General features: G+C 53.1%; 74 pseudogenes; all 74 read left to right on the top strand.

Annotated features, from left to right (window-relative positions):
- The first annotated feature begins 14 nt into the window (after positions 1-14).
- Positions 15-134, top strand: LOC144202283 (5S ribosomal RNA; annotated as a pseudogene).
- A 56-nt stretch (positions 135-190) lies between these two features.
- LOC144202389 (5S ribosomal RNA) lies at positions 191-310 on the top strand (annotated as a pseudogene).
- A 56-nt stretch (positions 311-366) lies between these two features.
- LOC144202277 (5S ribosomal RNA) lies at positions 367-486 on the top strand (annotated as a pseudogene).
- Positions 487-720: 234 nt separating this feature from the next.
- LOC144202382 (5S ribosomal RNA) lies at positions 721-840 on the top strand (annotated as a pseudogene).
- A 57-nt stretch (positions 841-897) lies between these two features.
- LOC144202358 (5S ribosomal RNA) lies at positions 898-1,017 on the top strand (annotated as a pseudogene).
- Positions 1,018-1,073: 56 nt separating this feature from the next.
- Positions 1,074-1,193, top strand: LOC144202444 (5S ribosomal RNA; annotated as a pseudogene).
- A 56-nt stretch (positions 1,194-1,249) lies between these two features.
- Positions 1,250-1,369, top strand: LOC144202492 (5S ribosomal RNA; annotated as a pseudogene).
- Positions 1,370-1,426: 57 nt separating this feature from the next.
- Positions 1,427-1,546, top strand: LOC144202452 (5S ribosomal RNA; annotated as a pseudogene).
- Positions 1,547-1,782: 236 nt separating this feature from the next.
- On the top strand, positions 1,783-1,902 carry LOC144202425 (5S ribosomal RNA; annotated as a pseudogene).
- A 57-nt stretch (positions 1,903-1,959) lies between these two features.
- Positions 1,960-2,079, top strand: LOC144202458 (5S ribosomal RNA; annotated as a pseudogene).
- Positions 2,080-2,312: 233 nt separating this feature from the next.
- On the top strand, positions 2,313-2,432 carry LOC144202338 (5S ribosomal RNA; annotated as a pseudogene).
- A 57-nt stretch (positions 2,433-2,489) lies between these two features.
- Positions 2,490-2,609, top strand: LOC144202384 (5S ribosomal RNA; annotated as a pseudogene).
- A 58-nt stretch (positions 2,610-2,667) lies between these two features.
- Positions 2,668-2,787, top strand: LOC144202268 (5S ribosomal RNA; annotated as a pseudogene).
- Positions 2,788-2,843: 56 nt separating this feature from the next.
- On the top strand, positions 2,844-2,962 carry LOC144202326 (5S ribosomal RNA; annotated as a pseudogene).
- Positions 2,963-3,019: 57 nt separating this feature from the next.
- LOC144202353 (5S ribosomal RNA) lies at positions 3,020-3,139 on the top strand (annotated as a pseudogene).
- Positions 3,140-3,196: 57 nt separating this feature from the next.
- Positions 3,197-3,315, top strand: LOC144202445 (5S ribosomal RNA; annotated as a pseudogene).
- A 56-nt stretch (positions 3,316-3,371) lies between these two features.
- Positions 3,372-3,491, top strand: LOC144202367 (5S ribosomal RNA; annotated as a pseudogene).
- A 232-nt stretch (positions 3,492-3,723) lies between these two features.
- Positions 3,724-3,843, top strand: LOC144202421 (5S ribosomal RNA; annotated as a pseudogene).
- A 57-nt stretch (positions 3,844-3,900) lies between these two features.
- LOC144202474 (5S ribosomal RNA) lies at positions 3,901-4,020 on the top strand (annotated as a pseudogene).
- A 58-nt stretch (positions 4,021-4,078) lies between these two features.
- Positions 4,079-4,198, top strand: LOC144202495 (5S ribosomal RNA; annotated as a pseudogene).
- Positions 4,199-4,254: 56 nt separating this feature from the next.
- LOC144202470 (5S ribosomal RNA) lies at positions 4,255-4,374 on the top strand (annotated as a pseudogene).
- A 57-nt stretch (positions 4,375-4,431) lies between these two features.
- On the top strand, positions 4,432-4,552 carry LOC144202287 (5S ribosomal RNA; annotated as a pseudogene).
- Positions 4,553-4,609: 57 nt separating this feature from the next.
- LOC144202461 (5S ribosomal RNA) lies at positions 4,610-4,729 on the top strand (annotated as a pseudogene).
- Positions 4,730-4,786: 57 nt separating this feature from the next.
- On the top strand, positions 4,787-4,906 carry LOC144202242 (5S ribosomal RNA; annotated as a pseudogene).
- A 57-nt stretch (positions 4,907-4,963) lies between these two features.
- LOC144202308 (5S ribosomal RNA) lies at positions 4,964-5,083 on the top strand (annotated as a pseudogene).
- Positions 5,084-5,315: 232 nt separating this feature from the next.
- On the top strand, positions 5,316-5,435 carry LOC144202266 (5S ribosomal RNA; annotated as a pseudogene).
- Positions 5,436-5,668: 233 nt separating this feature from the next.
- On the top strand, positions 5,669-5,788 carry LOC144202418 (5S ribosomal RNA; annotated as a pseudogene).
- A 57-nt stretch (positions 5,789-5,845) lies between these two features.
- Positions 5,846-5,965, top strand: LOC144202337 (5S ribosomal RNA; annotated as a pseudogene).
- Positions 5,966-6,200: 235 nt separating this feature from the next.
- On the top strand, positions 6,201-6,320 carry LOC144202267 (5S ribosomal RNA; annotated as a pseudogene).
- Positions 6,321-6,376: 56 nt separating this feature from the next.
- Positions 6,377-6,495, top strand: LOC144202325 (5S ribosomal RNA; annotated as a pseudogene).
- A 57-nt stretch (positions 6,496-6,552) lies between these two features.
- Positions 6,553-6,672, top strand: LOC144202352 (5S ribosomal RNA; annotated as a pseudogene).
- Positions 6,673-7,081: 409 nt separating this feature from the next.
- LOC144202404 (5S ribosomal RNA) lies at positions 7,082-7,201 on the top strand (annotated as a pseudogene).
- A 234-nt stretch (positions 7,202-7,435) lies between these two features.
- Positions 7,436-7,555, top strand: LOC144202237 (5S ribosomal RNA; annotated as a pseudogene).
- Positions 7,556-7,612: 57 nt separating this feature from the next.
- LOC144202437 (5S ribosomal RNA) lies at positions 7,613-7,732 on the top strand (annotated as a pseudogene).
- A 235-nt stretch (positions 7,733-7,967) lies between these two features.
- On the top strand, positions 7,968-8,087 carry LOC144202255 (5S ribosomal RNA; annotated as a pseudogene).
- A 57-nt stretch (positions 8,088-8,144) lies between these two features.
- Positions 8,145-8,264, top strand: LOC144202415 (5S ribosomal RNA; annotated as a pseudogene).
- A 409-nt stretch (positions 8,265-8,673) lies between these two features.
- LOC144202307 (5S ribosomal RNA) lies at positions 8,674-8,793 on the top strand (annotated as a pseudogene).
- A 232-nt stretch (positions 8,794-9,025) lies between these two features.
- On the top strand, positions 9,026-9,145 carry LOC144202400 (5S ribosomal RNA; annotated as a pseudogene).
- A 235-nt stretch (positions 9,146-9,380) lies between these two features.
- On the top strand, positions 9,381-9,500 carry LOC144202265 (5S ribosomal RNA; annotated as a pseudogene).
- Positions 9,501-9,556: 56 nt separating this feature from the next.
- LOC144202323 (5S ribosomal RNA) lies at positions 9,557-9,675 on the top strand (annotated as a pseudogene).
- Positions 9,676-9,732: 57 nt separating this feature from the next.
- LOC144202351 (5S ribosomal RNA) lies at positions 9,733-9,852 on the top strand (annotated as a pseudogene).
- A 409-nt stretch (positions 9,853-10,261) lies between these two features.
- LOC144202236 (5S ribosomal RNA) lies at positions 10,262-10,381 on the top strand (annotated as a pseudogene).
- A 57-nt stretch (positions 10,382-10,438) lies between these two features.
- LOC144202380 (5S ribosomal RNA) lies at positions 10,439-10,558 on the top strand (annotated as a pseudogene).
- Positions 10,559-10,792: 234 nt separating this feature from the next.
- Positions 10,793-10,912, top strand: LOC144202235 (5S ribosomal RNA; annotated as a pseudogene).
- Positions 10,913-10,969: 57 nt separating this feature from the next.
- On the top strand, positions 10,970-11,089 carry LOC144202436 (5S ribosomal RNA; annotated as a pseudogene).
- Positions 11,090-11,324: 235 nt separating this feature from the next.
- On the top strand, positions 11,325-11,444 carry LOC144202374 (5S ribosomal RNA; annotated as a pseudogene).
- Positions 11,445-11,501: 57 nt separating this feature from the next.
- Positions 11,502-11,621, top strand: LOC144202414 (5S ribosomal RNA; annotated as a pseudogene).
- Positions 11,622-12,030: 409 nt separating this feature from the next.
- Positions 12,031-12,150, top strand: LOC144202306 (5S ribosomal RNA; annotated as a pseudogene).
- Positions 12,151-12,382: 232 nt separating this feature from the next.
- Positions 12,383-12,502, top strand: LOC144202396 (5S ribosomal RNA; annotated as a pseudogene).
- A 235-nt stretch (positions 12,503-12,737) lies between these two features.
- LOC144202264 (5S ribosomal RNA) lies at positions 12,738-12,857 on the top strand (annotated as a pseudogene).
- A 56-nt stretch (positions 12,858-12,913) lies between these two features.
- Positions 12,914-13,032, top strand: LOC144202322 (5S ribosomal RNA; annotated as a pseudogene).
- A 57-nt stretch (positions 13,033-13,089) lies between these two features.
- Positions 13,090-13,209, top strand: LOC144202349 (5S ribosomal RNA; annotated as a pseudogene).
- Positions 13,210-13,618: 409 nt separating this feature from the next.
- Positions 13,619-13,738, top strand: LOC144202234 (5S ribosomal RNA; annotated as a pseudogene).
- Positions 13,739-13,795: 57 nt separating this feature from the next.
- Positions 13,796-13,915, top strand: LOC144202379 (5S ribosomal RNA; annotated as a pseudogene).
- A 234-nt stretch (positions 13,916-14,149) lies between these two features.
- LOC144202233 (5S ribosomal RNA) lies at positions 14,150-14,269 on the top strand (annotated as a pseudogene).
- Positions 14,270-14,326: 57 nt separating this feature from the next.
- Positions 14,327-14,446, top strand: LOC144202435 (5S ribosomal RNA; annotated as a pseudogene).
- A 234-nt stretch (positions 14,447-14,680) lies between these two features.
- Positions 14,681-14,800, top strand: LOC144202294 (5S ribosomal RNA; annotated as a pseudogene).
- A 57-nt stretch (positions 14,801-14,857) lies between these two features.
- On the top strand, positions 14,858-14,977 carry LOC144202335 (5S ribosomal RNA; annotated as a pseudogene).
- A 57-nt stretch (positions 14,978-15,034) lies between these two features.
- LOC144202383 (5S ribosomal RNA) lies at positions 15,035-15,154 on the top strand (annotated as a pseudogene).
- A 58-nt stretch (positions 15,155-15,212) lies between these two features.
- Positions 15,213-15,332, top strand: LOC144202263 (5S ribosomal RNA; annotated as a pseudogene).
- A 56-nt stretch (positions 15,333-15,388) lies between these two features.
- LOC144202321 (5S ribosomal RNA) lies at positions 15,389-15,507 on the top strand (annotated as a pseudogene).
- A 57-nt stretch (positions 15,508-15,564) lies between these two features.
- LOC144202347 (5S ribosomal RNA) lies at positions 15,565-15,684 on the top strand (annotated as a pseudogene).
- Positions 15,685-16,093: 409 nt separating this feature from the next.
- LOC144202232 (5S ribosomal RNA) lies at positions 16,094-16,213 on the top strand (annotated as a pseudogene).
- Positions 16,214-16,270: 57 nt separating this feature from the next.
- Positions 16,271-16,390, top strand: LOC144202434 (5S ribosomal RNA; annotated as a pseudogene).
- A 234-nt stretch (positions 16,391-16,624) lies between these two features.
- Positions 16,625-16,744, top strand: LOC144202230 (5S ribosomal RNA; annotated as a pseudogene).
- Positions 16,745-16,801: 57 nt separating this feature from the next.
- LOC144202433 (5S ribosomal RNA) lies at positions 16,802-16,921 on the top strand (annotated as a pseudogene).
- Positions 16,922-17,156: 235 nt separating this feature from the next.
- Positions 17,157-17,276, top strand: LOC144202373 (5S ribosomal RNA; annotated as a pseudogene).
- A 57-nt stretch (positions 17,277-17,333) lies between these two features.
- On the top strand, positions 17,334-17,453 carry LOC144202413 (5S ribosomal RNA; annotated as a pseudogene).
- Positions 17,454-18,214: 761 nt separating this feature from the next.
- Positions 18,215-18,334, top strand: LOC144202399 (5S ribosomal RNA; annotated as a pseudogene).
- Positions 18,335-18,569: 235 nt separating this feature from the next.
- Positions 18,570-18,689, top strand: LOC144202262 (5S ribosomal RNA; annotated as a pseudogene).
- Positions 18,690-18,745: 56 nt separating this feature from the next.
- On the top strand, positions 18,746-18,864 carry LOC144202320 (5S ribosomal RNA; annotated as a pseudogene).
- Positions 18,865-18,921: 57 nt separating this feature from the next.
- On the top strand, positions 18,922-19,041 carry LOC144202346 (5S ribosomal RNA; annotated as a pseudogene).
- A 409-nt stretch (positions 19,042-19,450) lies between these two features.
- On the top strand, positions 19,451-19,570 carry LOC144202229 (5S ribosomal RNA; annotated as a pseudogene).
- A 57-nt stretch (positions 19,571-19,627) lies between these two features.
- On the top strand, positions 19,628-19,747 carry LOC144202378 (5S ribosomal RNA; annotated as a pseudogene).
- Positions 19,748-19,757: the final 10 nt, after the last annotated feature.

Raw genomic sequence — 19,757 nt, 5'->3', positions numbered from 1 at the left:
GCTGGGGCATTACGCCTCACTGCCATACCACCCTGAAAAGGCCTGATCTCGTCTGATCTCGGAAGTTAAGCATGGTTCGGGCCTGGTTAGTACCTGTCTGGGAGACCGCTTGGGAATACCAGGTTTTGTGAGCATCATGCCCCGCATCTTTTTCGACATTTTATGGGTGTCCATCTGCTACTGCAGTACCGCTCACGGCCTTACCACCCTGAAAAGGCCCGATCTTGACCGATCTCGGAAGCCAAGCATGGTTCGGGCCTGCTTAGTACATGTTTGGGAGACCGCTTGGGAATACCAGGTGCTGTGAGCATCATGCCCCGGATCTTTTTCGACATTTTATGGGTGTCCATCTGCCAGTGGAGTACCGCTCACGGCCATACCACCCTGAAAAGGCCCGATCTCGTCCGATCTCGGAAGCCAAGCATGGTTCGGGCCTGGTTAGTACCTGTTTGGGAGACTGCTTGGGAATACCAGGTGCTGTGAGCATCATGTCCCAGATCATTTTTCGACATTTCATGGGTGTCCATCTGCTGGCGCAGTACCGCTCACGGCCAGACCACCCTGAAAAGGCCCTATCTCGCCTGATTTCGGAATCCAAGCATTGTTCGGGCCTGGTTAGTACCTGTTTGGAAGACCGCTTGGGAATACCAGGTGCTGGGAGCATCATGTCCCAGATCTTTTTTCGACATTTCATGGGTGTCCATCTCCTAGTACAGTACTGCTCACGGCCATACCACCCTGAAAAGGCCCGATCTCATCTGATCTCGGAAGCCAAGCATGGTTCGGGCCTGGGTAGTACCTGTTTGGGAGACTGCTTGGGAATACCAGGTACTGTGAGCATCATGCCCCAGATCTTTTTTCGACATTTCATGGGTGTCCATCTGCTGGGGCATTACGCCTCACTGCCATACCACCCTGAAAAGGCCTGATCTCGTTCGATCTCGGAAGTCAAGCATGGTTCGGGCCTGGTTAGTACCTGTTTGGGAGACCGCTTGGGAATACCAGGTTTTGTGAGCATCATGCCCCGCATCTTTTTCGACATTTTATGGGTGTCCATCTGCTACTGCAGTACCGCTCACGGCCTTACCACCCTGAAGAGGCCCGATCTTGACCGATCTCGGAAGCCAAGCATGGTTCGGGCCTGCTTAGTACATGTTTGGGAGACCGCTTGGGAATACCAGGTGCTGTGAGCATCATGCCCCGGATCTTTTTCGACATTTTATGGGTGTCCATCTGCCAGTGGAGTACCGCTCACGGCCATACCACCCTGAAAAGGCCCGATCTCGTCCGATCTTGGAAGCCAAGCATGGTTCGGGCCTGGTTAGTACCTGTTTGGGAGACTGCTTTGGAATACCAGGTGCTGTGAGCATCATGTCCCAGATCATTTTTCAACATTTCATGGGTGTCCATCTGCTGGCGCAGTACCGCTCACGGCCAGACCACCCTGAAAAGGCCCTATCTCGCCTGATTTCGGAACCCAAGCATTGTTCGGGCCTGGTTAGTACCTATTTGGGAGACCGCTTGGGAATACCAGGTGCTGTGAGCATCATGCCCCGCGTCTTTTTCGACATTTCATGGGTGTCCATCTGCTGGCGCAGTACCGCACCCGGTCATACCACCGTGAAAAGGCCCGATCTCGTCCGATCTCGGAAGCCAAGCCTGGTTCGGGCGGGCCTGGTTCGTACCTGTTTTGGAGACCGCTTGGGAATACCAGGTGCTGTGAGCATCATGCCCCGGATCTTTTTCGACATTTCATGGGTGTCCATCTGCTGGCGCAGTACCGCTCACGGCCAGACCACCCTGAAAAGGCCCTATCTCGCCTGATCTCGGAATCCAAGCATTGTTCGGGCCTGGTTAGTACCTGTTTGGGAGACCACTTGGGAATACCAGGTACTGTGAGCATCATGTCCCAGATCTTTTTTCGACATTTCATGGGTGCCCATCTGCTGGTGCAGTACCGCTCACGGCCATACCAACCTGAAAAGGCCCGATCTCGTCCGATCTCGGAAACCAAGCATGGTTGGGGCCTGGTTAGTACCTGTCTGGGAGACCGCTTGGGAATACCAGGTGCTGTGAGCATCATGCCCCGGATTTTTTTCGACATTCTATGGGTGTCCATCCACCAGTGCAGTACCGCTCACGGCCAAACCACCCTGAAAAGGCCCGATCTCGTCCGATCTCGGAAGCCAACTATTGTTCGCGCCTGGTTAGTACCTGTTTGGGAGACCGCTTGGGGTTACCAGGTGCTGTGAGCATCATGTCCCAGATCATTTTTCGACATTTCATGGGTGTCCATCTGCTGGCGCAGTACCGCTCACGGCCAGACCACCCTGAAAAGGCCCTATCTCGTCTGATCTCGGAATCCAAGCATTGTTCGGGCCTGGTTAGTACCTGTTTGGGAGACCACTTGGGAATACCAGGTACTGTGAGCATCATGTCCCAGATCTTTTTTCGACATTTCATGGGTGCCCATCTGCTGGTGCAGTACCGCTCACGGCCATACCAACCTGAAAAGGCCCGATCTCGTCCGATCTTGGAAGCCAAGCATGGTTTGGTCCTGGTTATTACCTGTTTGGGAGACCCCTTGGGAATACCAGCTGCTGTGAGCATCATGTCCCAGATCTTTTTTTCGACATTTCATGGGTGTCCATCTGCTGGCGCAGTACCACTTACGGCCATACCACCCTGAAAAGGCCCGATCTCGTCCGGTCTCGGAAGCCACGCATGGTTCGGGCCCGGTTAGTACCTGTTTGGGAGACCGCTTGGGAATACCAGGTGCTGTGAGCATCATGCCCCGGATTTTTTTCGACATTTTATGGGTGTCCATCTGCCAGTGCAGTACCGCTCACGGCCATACCACCCTGAAAAGGCCCGATCTCGTCCGATCTCGGAAGTCAACTATTGTTCGGGCTGGTTAGTACCTGTTTGGGAGACCGCTTGGGAATACCAGGTGCTGTGAGCATCATGTCCCAGATCTTTTTTCGACATTTCATGGGTGTCCATCTGCTAATGCAGTACCGCTCACGGCCATACTACCCTGAAAAGGCCCGATCTTGTCCGATCTCGGAAGCCAAGCATGATTCGGGCCTGGTTAGTATCTGTTTGGGAGCCCGCTTGGGAATACCTGGTGCTGTGAGCTACATGTCCCAGATTTTTTTTCGACATTTCATGGGTGTCCTTTAGCAGGCACGATACCGTTCACGGCCATACCACCCTGACAAGGCCCGATCTCGTCTGATATCGTAAGCCAAGCATGGTTTGGGCCTGTTAGTACCTGTTTGGGAGACCGCTTGGGAATACCAGGTGCTGTGAGCATCATGCCCCGGATTTTTTTCGACATTTCATGGGTGTCCATCTGCTGGCGCAGTACCACTTACGGCCATACCACCCTGAAAAGGCCCGATCTCGTCCGGTCTCGGAAGCCACGCATGGTTCGGGCCTGGTTAGTACCCGTTTGGGAGACCGCTTGGGTATACCAGGTGCTGTGAGCATCATGTCCCATATTTTTTTGACATTTCATGGGTGTCCATCTGCTGGCGCAGTACCGCTCACGGCCAGACAACCCTGAAAAGGCCCTATCTCGTCTGATCTCGGAATCCAAGCATTGTTCGGGCCTGGTTAGTACCTGTTTGGGAGAACGCTTGGGAATACCAGGTACGGTGAGCGTCATGTCCCAGATCTTTTTTCGACATTTCATGGGTGTCCATCTCCTAGTACAGTACTGCTCACGGCCATACCACCCTGAAAAGGCCTGATCTCATCTGATCTTGGAAGCCAAGCATGGTTCGGGCCTTGGTAGAACCTGTTTGGGAGACCACTTGGGAATACCAGGTACTGTGAGCATCATGTCCCAGATCTTTTTTCGACATTTCATGGGTGCCCATCTGCTCGTGCAGTACCGCTCACGGCCATACCAACCTGAAAAGGCCCGATCTCGTCCGATCTCGGAAGCCAAGCATGGTTCGGTCCTGGTTAGTACCTGTTTGGGAGACCCCTTGGGAATACCAGGTGCTGTGCGCATCATGTCCCAGATCTTTTTTTCGACATTTCATGGGTGTCCATCTGCTGGCGCAGTACCACTTACGGCCATACCACCCTGAAAAGGCCCGATCTCGTCCGGTCTCGGAAGCCAAGCATGGTTCGGTCCTGGTTAGTACCTGTTTGGGAGACCCCTTGGGAATACCAGGTGCTGTGAGCATCATGCCCCGGATTTTTTTCGACATTTTATGGGTGTCCATCTGCCAGTGCAGTACCGCTCACGGCCATACCACCCTGAAAAGGCCCGATCTCGTCCGATCTCGGAAGTCAACTATTGTTCGGGCCTGGTTAGTACCTGTTTGGGAGACCGCTTGGGAATACCAGGTGCTGTGAGCCTCATGTCCCAGATCTTTTTTCGACATTTCATGGGTGTCCATGTGCTGGTACTGTACCGCTCACGGCCATATCAACCCTGAAAAGGCCCGATCTCGTCCGATCTCGGAAGCCAAGCATTGTTCGGGCCTGGTTAGTACCTGTTTGGAAGACCGCTTGGGAATACCAGGTGCTGGGAGCATCATGTCCCAGATCTTTTTTCGACATTTCATGGGTGTCCATCTGCTAATGCAGTACCGCTCACGGCCATACTACCCTGAAAAGGCCCGATCTCGTCTGATCTCGGTAGCCAAGCATGATTCGGGCCTGGGTAGTACCTGTTTGGGAGAACGCTTGGGAATACCAGGTACGGTGAGCATCATGTCCCAGATCTTTTTTCGACATTTCATGGGTGTCCATCTCCTAGTACAGTACTGCTCACGGCCATACCACCCTGAAAAGGCCCGATCTCATCTGATCTCGGAAGCCAAGCATGGTTCGGGCCTGGATAGTACCTGTTTGGGAGACCGCTTGGGAATACCAGGTACTGTGAGCATCATGCCCCAGATCTTTTTTCGACATTTCATGGGTGTCCATCTGCTGGGGCATTACGCCTCACTGCCATACCACCCTGAAAAGGCCTGATCTCGTCCGATCTCGGAAGTCAAGCATGGTTCGGGCCTGGTTAGTACCTGTTTGGGAGACCGCTTGGGAATACCAGGTTTTGTGAGCATCATGCCCCGCATCTTTTTCGACATTTTATGGGTGTCCATCTGCTACTGCAGTACCGCTCACGGCCTTAACACCCTGAAAAGGCCCGATCTTGACCGATCTCGGAAGCCAAGCATGGTTCGGGCCTGCTTAGTACATGTTTGGGAGACCGCTTGGGAATACCAGGTGCTGTGAGCATCATGCCCCGGATCTTTTTCGACATTTTATGGGTGTCCATCTGCCAGTGGAGTACCGCTCACGGCCATACCACCCTGAAAAGGCCCGATCTCGTCCGATCTCGGAAGCCAAGCATGGTTCGGGCCTGGTTAGTACCTGTTTGGGAGACTGCTTGGGAATACCAGGTGCTGTGAGCATCATGTCCCAGATCATTTTTCGACATTTCATGGGTGTCCATCTGCTGGCGCAGTACCGCTCACGGCCAGACCACCCTGAAAAGGCCCTATCTCGCCTGATTTCGAAATCCAAGCATTGTTCGGGCCTGCTTAGTACATGTTTTGGAGACCGCTTGAGAATACCAGGTGCTGTGAGCATCATGCCCCGGATCTTTTTCGACATTTTATGGGTGTCCATCTCCTGGCATAGTACCGCTCACGGCCATACAACCCTGAAAAGGCCCGATCTCGTCTGATCTCGGAAGCCAAGCATGATTCGGGCCTGGGTAGTACCTTTTTGGGAGACCGCTTGGGGTTACCAGGTGCTGTGAGCATCATGTCCCAGATCATTTTTCGACATTTCATGGGTGTCCATCTGCTGGCGCAGTACCGCTCACGGCCAGACCACCCTGAAAAGGCCCTATCTCGTCTGATCTCGGAATCCAAGCATTGTTCGGGCCTGGTTAGTACCTGTTTGGGAGACCACTTGGGAATACCAGGTACTGTGAGCATCATGTCCCAGATCTTTTTTCGACATTTCATGGGTGCCCATCTGCTGGTGCAGTACCGCTCACGGCCATACCAACCTGAAAAGGCCCGATCTCGTCCGATCTTGGAAGCCAAGCATGGTTTGGTCCTGGTTATTACCTGTTTGGGAGACCCCTTGGGAATACCAGCTGCTGTGCGCATCATGTCCCAGATCTTTTTTTCGACATTTCATGGGTGTCCATCTGCTGGCGCAGTACCACTTACGGCCATACCACCCTGAAAAGGCCCGATCTCGTCCGGTCTCGGAAGCCACGCATGGTTCGGGCCCGGTTAGTACCTGTTTGGGAGACCGCTTGGGAATACCAGGTGCTGTGAGCATCATGCCCCGGATTTTTTTCGACATTTTATGGGTGTCTATCTGCCAGTGCAGTACCGCTCACGGCCATACCACCCTGAAAAGGCCCGATCTCGTCCGATCTCGGAAGTCAACTATTGTTCGGGCTGGTTAGTACCTGTTTGGGAGACCGCTTGGGAATACCAGGTGCTGTGAGCATCATGTCCCAGATCTTTTTTCGACATTTCATGGGTGTCCATCTGCTAATGCAGTACCGCTCACGGCCATACTACCCTGAAAAGGCCCGATCTTGTCCGATCTCGGAAGCCAAGCATGATTCGGGCCTGGTTAGTATCTGTTTGGGAGCCCGCTTGGGAATACCTGGTGCTGTGAGCTACATGTCCCAGATTTTTTTTCGACATTTCATGGGTGTCCTTTAGCAGGCACAATACCGTTCACGGCCATACCACCCTGACAAGGCCCGATCTCGTCTGATATCGGAAGCCAAGCATGGTTTGGGCCTGTTAGTACCTGTTTGGGAGACCGCTTGGGAATACCAGGTCCAGTGAGCATCATGCCCCGCTTCTTTTTCAACATTTCATGGGTGTCCATCTGCTGGAGCATTACCGCTCACGGCCATAGCACCCTGAAAAGGCCCTATCTCGTCCGATCTCGGAAGCCAAGCATTGTTCGGGCCTGTTTAGTACCTGTTTGGGAGACCGCTTGGGAATACCAGGTACTGTGAGCATCATGTCCCAGATCTTTTTTCGACATTTCATGGGTGCCCATCTGCTGGTGCAGTACCGCTCACGGCCATACCACCCTGACAAGGCCCGATCTCGTCTAATCTCGGAAGCCATGCATGATTCGGGCCTGGTAAGTACCTGTTTGGGAGACCGCTTGGGAATACCAGGTGCTGTGAGCATCATATCCCAGATCTTTTTTCGACTTTTCATGGGTGTCCATCTGCTGGAGCATTACCGCTCACGGCCATAGCACCCTGAAAAGGCCCTATCTCGTCCGATCTCGGAAGCCAAGCATTGTTCGGGCCTGTTTAGTACCTGTTTGGGAGACCGCTTGGGAATACCAGGTACTGTGAGCATCATGTCCCAGATCTTTTTTCGACATTTCATGGGTGCCCATCTGCTGGTGCAGTACCGCTCACGGCCATACCACCCTGAAAAGGCCCTATCTCGTCTGACCTCGGAATCCAAGCATTGTTCGGGCCTGGTTAGTACCTGTTTGGGAGACCGCTTGGGAATACCAGGTGCTGTGAGCATCATGTCCCAGATCTTTTTTTGACATTTCATGGGTGTCCATCAGCACGCGCAGTACCGCTCATGGCCATACCACCCTGACAAGGCCCGATCTCGTCTAATCTCGGAAGCCATGCATGATTCGGGCCTGGTAAGTACCTGTTTGGGAGACCGCTTGGGAATACCAGGTGCTGTGAGCATCATATCCCAGATCTTTTTTCGACTTTTCATGGGTGTCCATCTGCTGGCGCAGTACCGCTCATGGCCAGACCACCCTGAAAAGGCCCGATCTCGTCTAATCTCGGAAGCCAAGCATGATTCGTGCCTGGGTAGTACCTGTTTGGGAGACTGCTTGGGGAATACCAGGTACTGTGAGCATCATGTCCCAGATCTTTTTTCGACATTTCATGGGTGCCCATCTGCTGGTGCAGTACCGCTCACGGCCATACCACCCTGAAAAGGCCCGACCTCGCCCGATCTCGGAAGCCAAGCATGGTTCGGGCCTGGTTAGTACCTGTTTGGGAGACTGCTTGGGAATACCAGGTGCTGTGGGCATCATGTCCCAGATCATTTTTCGACATTTCATGGGTGTCCATCTGCTGGCGCAGTACCGCTCACGGCCAGACCACCCTGAAAAGGCCCTATCTCGTCCGTTCTCGGTATCCAAGCATGGTTCGGGCCTGGTTAGTACCCGTTTGGGAGACCGCTTGGGTATACCAGGTGCTGTGAGCATCATGTCCCAGATTTTTTTGACATTTCATGGGTGTCCATCTGCTGGCGCAGTACCGCTCACGGCCAGACAACCCTGAAAAGGCCCTATCTCGTCTGATCTCGGAATCCAAGCATTGTTCGGGCCTGGTTAGTACCTGTTTGGGAGAACGCTTGGGAATACCAGGTACGGTGAGCATCATGTCCCAGATCTTTTTTCGACATTTCATGGGTGTCCATCTCCTAGTACAGTACTGCTCACGGCCATACCACCCTGAAAAGGCCCGATCTCATCTGATCTTGGAAGCCAAGCATGGTTCGGGCCTTTGTAGAACCTGTTTGGGAAACCGCTTGGGAATACCAGGTACTGTGAGCATCATGCCCCAGATCTTTTTTCGACATTTCATGGGTGTCCATCTGCTGGGGCGTTACGCCTCACTGCCATACCACCCTGAAAAGGCCTGATCTCGTCCGATCTCGGAAGTCAAGCATGGTTCGGGCCTGGTTAGTACCTGTTTGGGAGACCGCTTGGGAATACCAGGTTTTGTGAGCATCATACCCCGCATCTTTTTCGACATTTTATGGGTGTCCATCTGCTACTGCAGTACCGCTCACGGCCTTACCACCCTGAAAAGGCCCGATATTGACCGATCTCGGAAGCCAAGCATGGTTCGGGCCTGCTTAGTACATGTTTGGGAGACCGCTTGGGAATACCAGGTGCTGTGAGCATCATGCCCCGGATCTTTTTCGACATTTTATGGGTGTCCATCTCCTGGCGCAGTACCGCTCACGGCCATACAACCCTGAAAAGGCCCGATCTCGTCTGATCTCGGAAGACAAGCATGATTCGGGCCTGCGTAGTACCTGTTTGGGAGACCGCTTGGGAATACCAGGTGGTGTGAGCATCATGTCCCAGATCTTTTTTCGACATTTCATGGGTGTCCATCTGCTGGGACAGTACCGCTCACGGCTATACCACCCTGAAAAGGCCCGATCTCGTCCAATCCCGGAAGCCAAGCATGGTTCGGGCCTGGTTAGTACCTGTTTAGGAGATCGCTTGGGAATACCAGCTGCTGTGAGCATCATGTCCCAGATCTTTTTTTCGACATTTCATGGGTGTCCATCTGCTGGCGTAGTACCACTTACGGCCATACCACCCTGAAAAGGCCCGATCTCGTCCGGTCTCGGAAGCCACGCATGGTTCGGGCCCGGTTAGTACCTGTTTGGGAGACCGCTTGGGAATACCAGGTGCTGTGAGCATCATGCCCCGGATTTTTTTCGACATTTTATGGGTGTCTATCTGCCAGTGCAGTACCGCTCACGGCCATACCACCCTGAAAAGGCCCGATCTCGTCCGATCTCGGAAGTCAACTATTGTTCGGGCTGGTTAGTACCTGTTTGGGAGACCGCTTGGGAATACCAGGTGCTGTGAGCATCATGTCCCAGATCTTTTTTCGACATTTCATGGGTGTCCATCTGCTAATGCAGTACCGCTCACGGCCATACTACCCTGAAAAGGCCCGATCTTGTCCGATCTCGGAAGCCAAGCATGATTCGGGCCTGGTTAGTATCTGTTTGGGAGCCCGCTTGGGAATACCTGGTGCTGTGAGCTACATGTCCCAGATTTTTTTTCGACATTTCATGGGTGTCCTTTAGCAGGCACGATACCGTTCACGGCCATACCACCCTGACAAGGCCCGATCTCGTCTGATATCGGAAGCCAAGCATGGTTTGGGCCTGTTAGTACCTGTTTGGGAGACCGCTTGGGAATACCAGGTCCAGTGAGCATCATGCCCAGCTTCTTTTTCAACATTTCATGGGTGTCCATCTGCTGGAGCATTACCGCTCACGGCCATAGCACCCTGAAAAGGCCCTATCTCGTCCGATCTCGGAAGCCAAGCATTGTTCGGGCCTGTTTAGTACCTGTTTGGGAGACCGCTTGGGAATACCAGGTACTGTGAGCATCATGTCCCAGATCTTTTTTCGACATTTCATGGGTGCCCATCTGCTGGTGCAGTACCGCTCACGGCCATACCACCCTGAAAAGGCCCTATCTCGTCTGACCTCGGAATCCAAGCATTGTTCGGGCCTGGTTAGTACCTGTTTGGGAGACCGCTTGGGAATACCAGGTGCTGTGAGCATCATGTCCCAGATCTTTTTTTGACATTTCATGGGTGTCCATCAGCACGCGCAGTACCGCTCATGGCCATACCACCCTGACAAGGCCCGATTTCGTCTAATCTCGGAAGCCATGCATGATTCGGGCCTGGTAAGTACCTGTTTGGGAGACCGCTTGGGAATACCAGGTGCTGTGAGCATCATATCCCAGATCTTTTTTCGACTTTTCATGGGTGTCCATCTGCTGGAGCATTACCGCTCACGGCCATAGCACCCTGAAAAGGCCCTATCTCGTCCGATCTCGGAAGCCAAGCATTGTTCGGGCCTGTTTAGTACCTGTTTGGGAGACCGCTTGGGAATACCAGGTACTGTGAGCATCATGTCCCAGATCTTTTTTCGACATTTCATGGGTGCCCATCTGCTGGTGCAGTACCGCTCACGGCCATACCACCCTGAAAAGGCCCTATCTCGTCTGACCTCGGAATCCAAGCATTGTTCGGGCCTGGTTAGTACCTGTTTGGGAGACCGCTTGGGAATACCAGGTGCTGTGAGCATCATGTCCCAGATCTTTTTTTGACATTTCATGGGTGTCCATCAGCACGCGCAGTACCGCTCATGGCCATACCACCCTGACAAGGCCCGATCTCGTCTAATCTCGGAAGCCATGCATGATTCGGGCCTGGTAAGTACCTGTTTGGGAGACCGCTTGGGAATACCAGGTGCTGTGAGCATCATATCCCAGATCTTTTTTCGACTTTTCATGGGTGTCCATCTGCTGGCGCAGTACCGCTCATGGCCAGACCACCCTGAAAAGGCCCGATCTCGTCTAATCTCGGAAGCCAAGCATGATTCGTGCCTGGGTAGTACCTGTTTGGGAGACTGCTTGGGGAATACCAGGTACTGTGAGCATCATGTCCCAGATCTTTTTTCGACATTTCATGGGTGCCCATCTGCTGGTGCAGTACCGCTCACGGCCATACCACCCTGAAAAGGCCCGACCTCGCCCGATCTCGGAAGCCAAGCATGGTTCGGGCCTGGTTAGTACCTGTTTGGGAGACTGCTTGGGAATACCATGTGCTGTGGGCATCATGTCCCAGATCATTTTTCGACATTTCATGGGTGTCCATCTGCTGGCGCAGTACCGCTCACGGCCAGACCACCCTGAAAAGGCCCTATCTCGTCCGTTCTCGGTATCCAAGCATGGTTCGGGCCTGGTTAGTACCCGTTTGGGAGACCGCTTGGGTATACCAGGTGCTGTGAGCATCATGTCCCAGATTTTTTTGACATTTCATGGGTGTCCATCTGCTGGCGCAGTACCGCTCACGGCCAGACAACCCTGAAAAGGCCCTATCTCGTCTGATCTCGGAATCCAAGCATTGTTCGGGCCTGGTTAGTACCTGTTTGGGAGAACGCTTGGGAATACCAGGTACGGTGAGCATCATGTCCCAGATCTTTTTTCGACATTTCATGGGTGTCCATCTCCTAGTACAGTACTGCTCACGGCCATACCACCCTGAAAAGGCCCGATCTCATCTGATCTTGGAAGCCAAGCATGGTTCGGGCCTTTGTAGAACCTGTTTGGGAAACCGCTTGGGAATACCAGGTACTGTGAGCATCATGCCCCAGATCTTTTTTCGACATTTCATGGGTGTCCATCTGCTGGGGCATTACGCCTCACTGCCATACCACCCTGAAAAGGCCTGATCTCGTCCGATCTCGGAAGTCAAGCATGGTTCGGGCCTGGTTAGTACCTGTTTGGGAGACCGCTTGGGAATACCAGGTTTTGTGAGCATCATACCCCGCATCTTTTTCGACATTTTATGGGTGTCCATCTGCTACTGCAGTACCGCTCACGGCCTTACCACCCTGAAAAGGCCCGATATTGACCGATCTCGGAAGCCAAGCATGGTTCGGGCCTGCTTAGTACATGTTTGGGAGACCGCTTGGGAATACCAGGTGCTGTGAGCATCATGCCCCGGATCTTTTTCGACATTTTATGGGTGTCCATCTCCTGGCGCAGTACCGCTCACGGCCATACAACCCTGAAAAGGCCCGATCTCGTCTGATCTCGGAAGACAAGCATGATTCGGGCCTGCGTAGTACCTGTTTGGGAGACCGCTTGGGAATACCAGGTGGTGTGAGCATCATGTCCCAGATCTTTTTTCGACATTTCATGGGTGTCCATCTGCTGGGACAGTACCGCTCACGGCCATACCACCCTGAAAAGGCCCGATCTCGTCCAATCCCGGAAGCCAAGCATGGTTCGGGCCTGGTTAGTACCTGTTTAGGAGATCGCTTGGGAATACCAGCTGCTGTGAGCATCATGTCCCAGATCTTTTTTTCGACATTTCATGGGTGTCCATCTGCTGGCGTAGTACCACTTACGGCCATACCACCCTGAAAAGGCCCGATCTCGTCCGGTCTCGGAAGCCACGCATGGTTCGGGCCCGGTTAGTACCTGTTTGGGAGACCGCTTGGGAATACCAGGTGCTGTGAGCATCATGCCCCGGATTTTTTTCGACATTTTATGGGTGTCTATCTGCCAGTGCAGTACCGCTCACGGCCATACCACCCTGAAAAGGCCCGATCTCGTCCGATCTCGGAAGTCAACTATTGTTCGGGCTGGTTAGTACCTGTTTGGGAGACCGCTTGGGAATACCAGGTGCTGTGAGCATCATGTCCCAGATCTTTTTTCGACATTTCATGGGTGTCCATCTGCTAATGCAGTACCGCTCACGGCCATACTACCCTGAAAAGGCCCGATCTTGTCCGATCTCGGAAGCCAAGCATGATTCGGGCCTGGTTAGTATCTGTTTGGGAGCCCGCTTGGGAATACCTGGTGCTGTGAGCTACATGTCCCAGATTTTTTTTCGACATTTCATGGGTGTCCTTTAGCAGGCACGATACCGTTCACGGCCATACCACCCTGACAAGGCCCGATCTCGTCTGATATCGGAAGCCAAGCATGGTTTGGGCCTGTTAGTACCTGTTTGGGAGACCGCTTGGGAATACCAGGTCCAGTGAGCATCATGCCCAGCTTCTTTTTCAACATTTCATGGGTGTCCATCTGCTGGAGCATTACCGCTCACGGCCATAGCACCCTGAAAAGGCCCTATCTCGTCCGATCTCGGAAGCCAAGCATTGTTCGGGCCTGTTTAGTACCTGTTTGGGAGACCGCTTGGGAATACCAGGTACTGTGAGCATCATGTCCCAGATCTTTTTTCGACATTTCATGGGTGCCCATCTGCTGGTGCAGTACCGCTCACGGCCATACCACCCTGAAAAGGCCCTATCTCGTCTGACCTCGGAATCCAAGCATTGTTCGGGCCTGGTTAGTACCTGTTTGGGAGACCGCTTGGGAATACCAGGTGCTGTGAGCATCATGTCCCAGATCTTTTTTTGACATTTCATGGGTGTCCATCAGCACGCGCAGTACCGCTCATGGCCATACCACCCTGACAAGGCCCGATTTCGTCTAATCTCGGAAGCCATGCATGATTCGGGCCTGGTAAGTACCTGTTTGGGAGACCGCTTGGGAATACCAGGTGCTGTGAGCATCATATCCCAGATCTTTTTTCGACTTTTCATGGGTGTCCATCTGCTGGAGCATTACCGCTCACGGCCATAGCACCCTGAAAAGGCCCTATCTCGTCCGATCTCGGAAGCCAAGCATTGTTCGGGCCTGTTTAGTACCTGTTTGGGAGACCGCTTGGGAATACCAGGTACTGTGAGCATCATGTCCCAGATCTTTTTTCGACATTTCATGGGTGCCCATCTGCTGGTGCAGTACCGCTCACGGCCATACCACCCTGAAAAGGCCCTATCTCGTCTGACCTCGGAATCCAAGCATTGTTCGGGCCTGGTTAGTACCTGTTTGGGAGACCGCTTGGGAATACCAGGTGCTGTGAGCATCATGTCCCAGATCTTTTTTTGACATTTCATGGGTGTCCATCAGCACGCGCAGTACCGCTCATGGCCATACCACCCTGACAAGGCCCGATCTCGTCTAATCTCGGAAGCCATGCATGATTCGGGCCTGGTAAGTACCTGTTTGGGAGACCGCTTGGGAATACCAGGTGCTGTGAGCATCATATCCCAGATCTTTTTTCGACTTTTCATGGGTGTCCATCTGCTGGAGCATTACCGCTCACGGCCATAGCACCCTGAAAAGGCCCTATCTCGTCCGATCTCGGAAGCCAAGCATTGTTCGGGCCTGTTTAGTACCTGTTTGGGAGACCGCTTGGGAATACCAGGTACTGTGAGCATCATGTCCCAGATCTTTTTTCGACATTTCATGGGTGCCCATCTGCTGGTGCAGTACCGCTCACGGCCATACCACCCTGAAAAGGCCCGATCTCGTCTGATCTCGGAAGCCAAGCATGATTCGGGCCTGGGTAGTACCTTTTTGGGAGACCGCTTGGGGTTACCAGGTGCTGTGAGCATCATGTCCCAGATCATTTTTCGACATTTCATGGGTGTCCATCTGCTGGCGCAGTACCGCTCACGGCCAGACCACCCTGAAAAGGCCCTATCTCGTCTGATCTCGGAATCCAAGCATTGTTCGGGCCTGGTTAGTACCTGTTTGGGAGACCACTTGGGAATACCAGGTACTGTGAGCATCATGTCCCAGATCTTTTTTCGACATTTCATGGGTGCCCATCTGCTGGTGCAGTACCGCTCACGGCCATACCAACCTGAAAAGGCCCGATCTCGTCCGATCTTGGAAGCCAAGCATGGTTTGGTCCTGGTTATTACCTGTTTGGGAGACCCCTTGGGAATACCAGCTGCTGTGAGCATCATGTCCCAGATCTTTTTTTCGACATTTCATGGGTGTCCATCTGCTGGCGTAGTACCACTTACGGCCATACCACCCTGAAAAGGCCCGATCTCGTCCGGTCTCGGAAGCCACGCATGGTTCGGGCCCGGTTAGTACCTGTTTGGGAGACCGCTTGGGAATACCAGGTGCTGTGAGCATCATGCCCCGGATTTTTTTCGACATTTTATGGGTGTCTATCTGCCAGTGCAGTACCGCTCACGGCCATACCACCCTGAAAAGGCCCGATCTCGTCCGATCTCGGAAGTCAACTATTGTTCGGGCTGGTTAGTACCTGTTTGGGAGACCGCTTGGGAATACCAGGTGCTGTGAGCATCATGTCCCAGATCTTTTTTCGACATTTCATGGGTGTCCATCTGCTAATGCAGTACCGCTCACGGCCATACTACCCTGAAAAGGCCCGATCTTGTCCGATCTCGGAAGCCAAGCATGATTCGGGCCTGGTTAGTATCTGTTTGGGAGCCCGCTTGGGAATACCTGGTGCTGTGAGCTACATGTCCCAGATTTTTTTTCGACATTTCATGGGTGTCCTTTAGCAGGCACGATACCGTTCACGGCCATACCACCCTGACAAGGCCCGATCTCGTCTGATATCGGAAGCCAAGCATGGTTTGGGCCTGTTAGTACCTGTTTGGGAGACCGCTTGGGAATACCAGGTCCAGTGAGCATCATGCCCCGCTTCTTTTTCAACATTTCATGGGTGTCCATCTGCTGGAGCATTACCGCTCACGGCCATAGCACCCTGAAAAGGCCCTATCTCGTCCGATCTCGGAAGCCAAGCATTGTTCGGGCCTGTTTAGTACCTGTTTGGGAGACCGCTTGGGAATACCAGGTACTGTGAGCATCATGTCCCAGATCTTTTTTCGACATTTCATGGGTGCCCATCTGCTGGTGCAGTACCGCTCACGGCCATACCACCCTGAAAAGGCCCTATCTCGTCTGACCTCGGAATCCAAGCATTGTTCGGGCCTGGTTAGTACCTGTTTGGGAGACCGCTTGGGAATACCAGGTGCTGTGAGCATCATGTCCCAGATCTTTTTTTGACATTTCATGGGTGTCCATCAGCACGCGCAGTACCGCTCATGGCCATACCACCCTGACAAGGCCCGATCTCGTCTAATCTCGGAAGCCATGCATGATTCGGGCCTGGTAAGTACCTGTTTGGGAGACCGCTTGGGAATACCAGGTGCTGTGAGCATCATATCCCAGATCTTTTTTCGACTTTTCATGGGTGTCCATCTGCTGGAGCATTACCGCTCACGGCCATAGCACCCTGAAAAGGCCCTATCTCGTCCGATCTCGGAAGCCAAGCATTGTTCGGGCCTGTTTAGTACCTGTTTGGGAGACCGCTTGGGAATACCAGGTACTGTGAGCATCATGTCCCAGATCTTTTTTCGACATTTCATGGGTGCCCATCTGCTGGTGCAGTACCGCTCACGGCCATACCACCCTGAAAAGGCCCTATCTCGTCTGACCTCGGAATCCAAGCATTGTTCGGGCCTGGTTAGTACCTGTTTGGGAGACCGCTTGGGAATACCAGGTGCTGTGAGCATCATGTCCCAGATCTTTTTTTGACATTTCATGGGTGTCCATCAGCACGCGCAGTACCGCTCATGGCCATACCACCCTGACAAGGCCCGATCTCGTCTAATCTCGGAAGCCATGCATGATTCGGGCCTGGTAAGTACCTGTTTGGGAGACCGCTTGGGAATACCAGGTGCTGTGAGCATCATATCCCAGATCTTTTTTCGACTTTTCATGGGTGTCCATCTGCTGGCGCAGTACCGCTCATGGCCAGACCACCCTGAAAAGCCCCGATCTCGTCTAATCTCGGAAGCCAAGCATGATTCGTGCCTGGGTAGTACCTGTTTGGGAGACTGCTTGGGGAATACCAGGTACTGTGAGCATCATGTCCCAGATCTTTTTTCGACATTTCATGGGTGCCCATCTGCTGGTGCAGTACCGCTCACGGCCATACCACCCTGAAAAGGCCCGACCTCGCCCGATCTCGGAAGCCAAGCATGGTTCGGGCCTGGTTAGTACCTGTTTGGGAGACTGCTTGGGAATACCATGTGCTGTGGGCATCATGTCCCAGATCATTTTTCGACATTTCATGGGTGTCCATCTGCTGGCGCAGTACCGCTCACGGCCAGACCACCCTGAAAAGGCCCTATCTCGTCCGTTCTCGGTATCCAAGCATGGTTCGGGCCTGGTTAGTACCCGTTTGGGAGACCGCTTGGGTATACCAGGTGCTGTGAGCATCATGTCCCAGATTTTTTTGACATTTCATGGGTGTCCATCTGCTGGCGCAGTACCGCTCACGGCCAGACAACCCTGAAAAGGCCCTATCTCGTCTGATCTCGGAATCCAAGCATTGTTCGGGCCTGGTTAGTACCTGTTTGGGAGAACGCTTGGGAATACCAGGTACGGTGAGCATCATGTCCCAGATCTTTTTTCGACATTTCATGGGTGTCCATCTCCTAGTACAGTACTGCTCACGGCCATACCACCCTGAAAAGGCCCGATCTCATCTGATCTTGGAAGCCAAGCATGGTTCGGGCCTTTGTAGAACCTGTTTGGGAAACCGCTTGGGAATACCAGGTACTGTGAGCATCATGCCCCAGATCTTTTTTCGACATTTCATGGGTGTCCATCTGCTGGGGCATTACGCCTCACTGCCATACCACCCTGAAAAGGCCTGATCTCGTCCGATCCCGGAAGTCAAGCATTGTTCGGGCCTGGTTAGTACCTGTTTGGGAGACCGCTTGGGAATACCAGGTTTTGTGAGCATCATACCCCGCATCTTTTTCGACATTTTATGGGTGTCCATCTGCTACTGCAGTACCGCTCACGGCCTTACCACCCTGAAAAGGCCCGATATTGACCGATCTCGGAAGCCAAGCATGGTTCGGGCCTGCTTAGTACATGTTTGGGAGACCGCTTGGGAATACCAGGTGCTGTGAGCATCATGCCCCGGATCTTTTTCGACATTTTATGGGTGTCCATCTCCTGGCGCAGTACCGCTCACGGCCATACAACCCTGAAAAGGCCCGATCTCGTCTGATCTCGGAAGACAAGCATGATTCGGGCCTGCGTAGTACCTGTTTGGGAGACCGCTTGGGAATACCAGGTGGTGTGAGCATCATGTCCCAGATCTTTTTTCGACATTTCATGGGTGTCCATCTGCTGGGACAGTACCGCTCACGGCCATACCACCCTGAAAAGGCCCGATCTCGTCCAATCCCGGAAGCCAAGCATGGTTCGGGCCTGGTTAGTACCTGTTTAGGAGATCGCTTGGGAATACCAGCTGCTGTGAGCATCATGTCCCAGATCTTTTTTTCGACATTTCATGGGTGTCCATCTGCTGGCGTAGTACCACTTACGGCCATACCACCCTGAAAAGGCCCGATCTCGTCCGGTCTCGGAAGCCACGCATGGTTCGGGCCCGGTTAGTACCTGTTTGGGAGACCGCTTGGGAATACCAGGTGCTGTGAGCATCATGCCCCGGATTTTTTTCGACATTTTATGGGTGTCTATCTGCCAGTGCAGTACCGCTCACGGCCATACCACCCTGAAAAGGCCCGATCTCGTCCGATCTCGGAAGTCAACTATTGTTCGGGCTGGTTAGTACCTGTTTGGGAGACCGCTTGGGAATACCAGGTGCTGTGAGCATCATGTCCCAGATCTTTATTCGACATTTCATGGGTGTCCATCTGCTAATGCAGTACCGCTCACGGCCATACTACCCTGAAAAGGCCCGATCTTGTCCGATCTCGGAAGCCAAGCATGATTCGGGCCTGGTTAGTATCTGTTTGGGAGCCCGCTTGGGAATACCTGGTGCTGTGAGCTACATGTCCCAGATTTTTTTTCGACATTTCATGGGTGTCCTTTAGCAGGCACGATACCGTTCACGGCCATACCACCCTGACAAGGCCCGATCTCGTCTGATATCGGAAGCCAAGCATGGTTTGGGCCTGTTAGTACCTGTTTGGGAGACCGCTTGGGAATACCAGGTCCAGTGAGCATCATGCCCAGCTTCTTTTTCAACATTTCATGGGTGTCCATCTGCTGGAGCATTACCGCTCACGGCCATAGCACCCTGAAAAGGCCCTATCTCGTCCGATCTCGGAAGCCAAGCATTGTTCGGGCCTGTTTAGTACCTGTTTGGGAGACCGCTTGGGAATACCAGGTACTGTGAGCATCATGTCCCAGATCTTTTTTCGACATTTCATGGGTGCCCATCTGCTGGTGCAGTACCGCTCACGGCCATACCACCCTGAAAAGGCCCTATCTCGTCTGACCTCGGAATCCAAGCATTGTTCGGGCCTGGTTAGTACCTGTTTGGGAGACCGCTTGGGAATACCAGGTGCTGTGAGCATCATGTCCCAGATCTTTTTTTGACATTTCATGGGTGTCCATCAGCACGCGCAGTACCGCTCATGGCCATACCACCCTGACAAGGCCCGATTTCGTCTAATCTCGGAAGCCATGCATGATTCGGGCCTGGTAAGTACCTGTTTGGGAGACCGCTTGGGAATACCAGGTGCTGTGAGCATCATATCCCA

The sequence above is a fragment of the Stigmatopora nigra genome, chromosome 9 (assembly GCF_051989575.1).
Source record: "Stigmatopora nigra isolate UIUO_SnigA chromosome 9, RoL_Snig_1.1, whole genome shotgun sequence".
NCBI classification, from domain to species: Eukaryota; Metazoa; Chordata; class Actinopteri; order Syngnathiformes; family Syngnathidae; genus Stigmatopora; species Stigmatopora nigra.
This window is presented reverse-complemented; position numbering and strand designations above follow the sequence as displayed.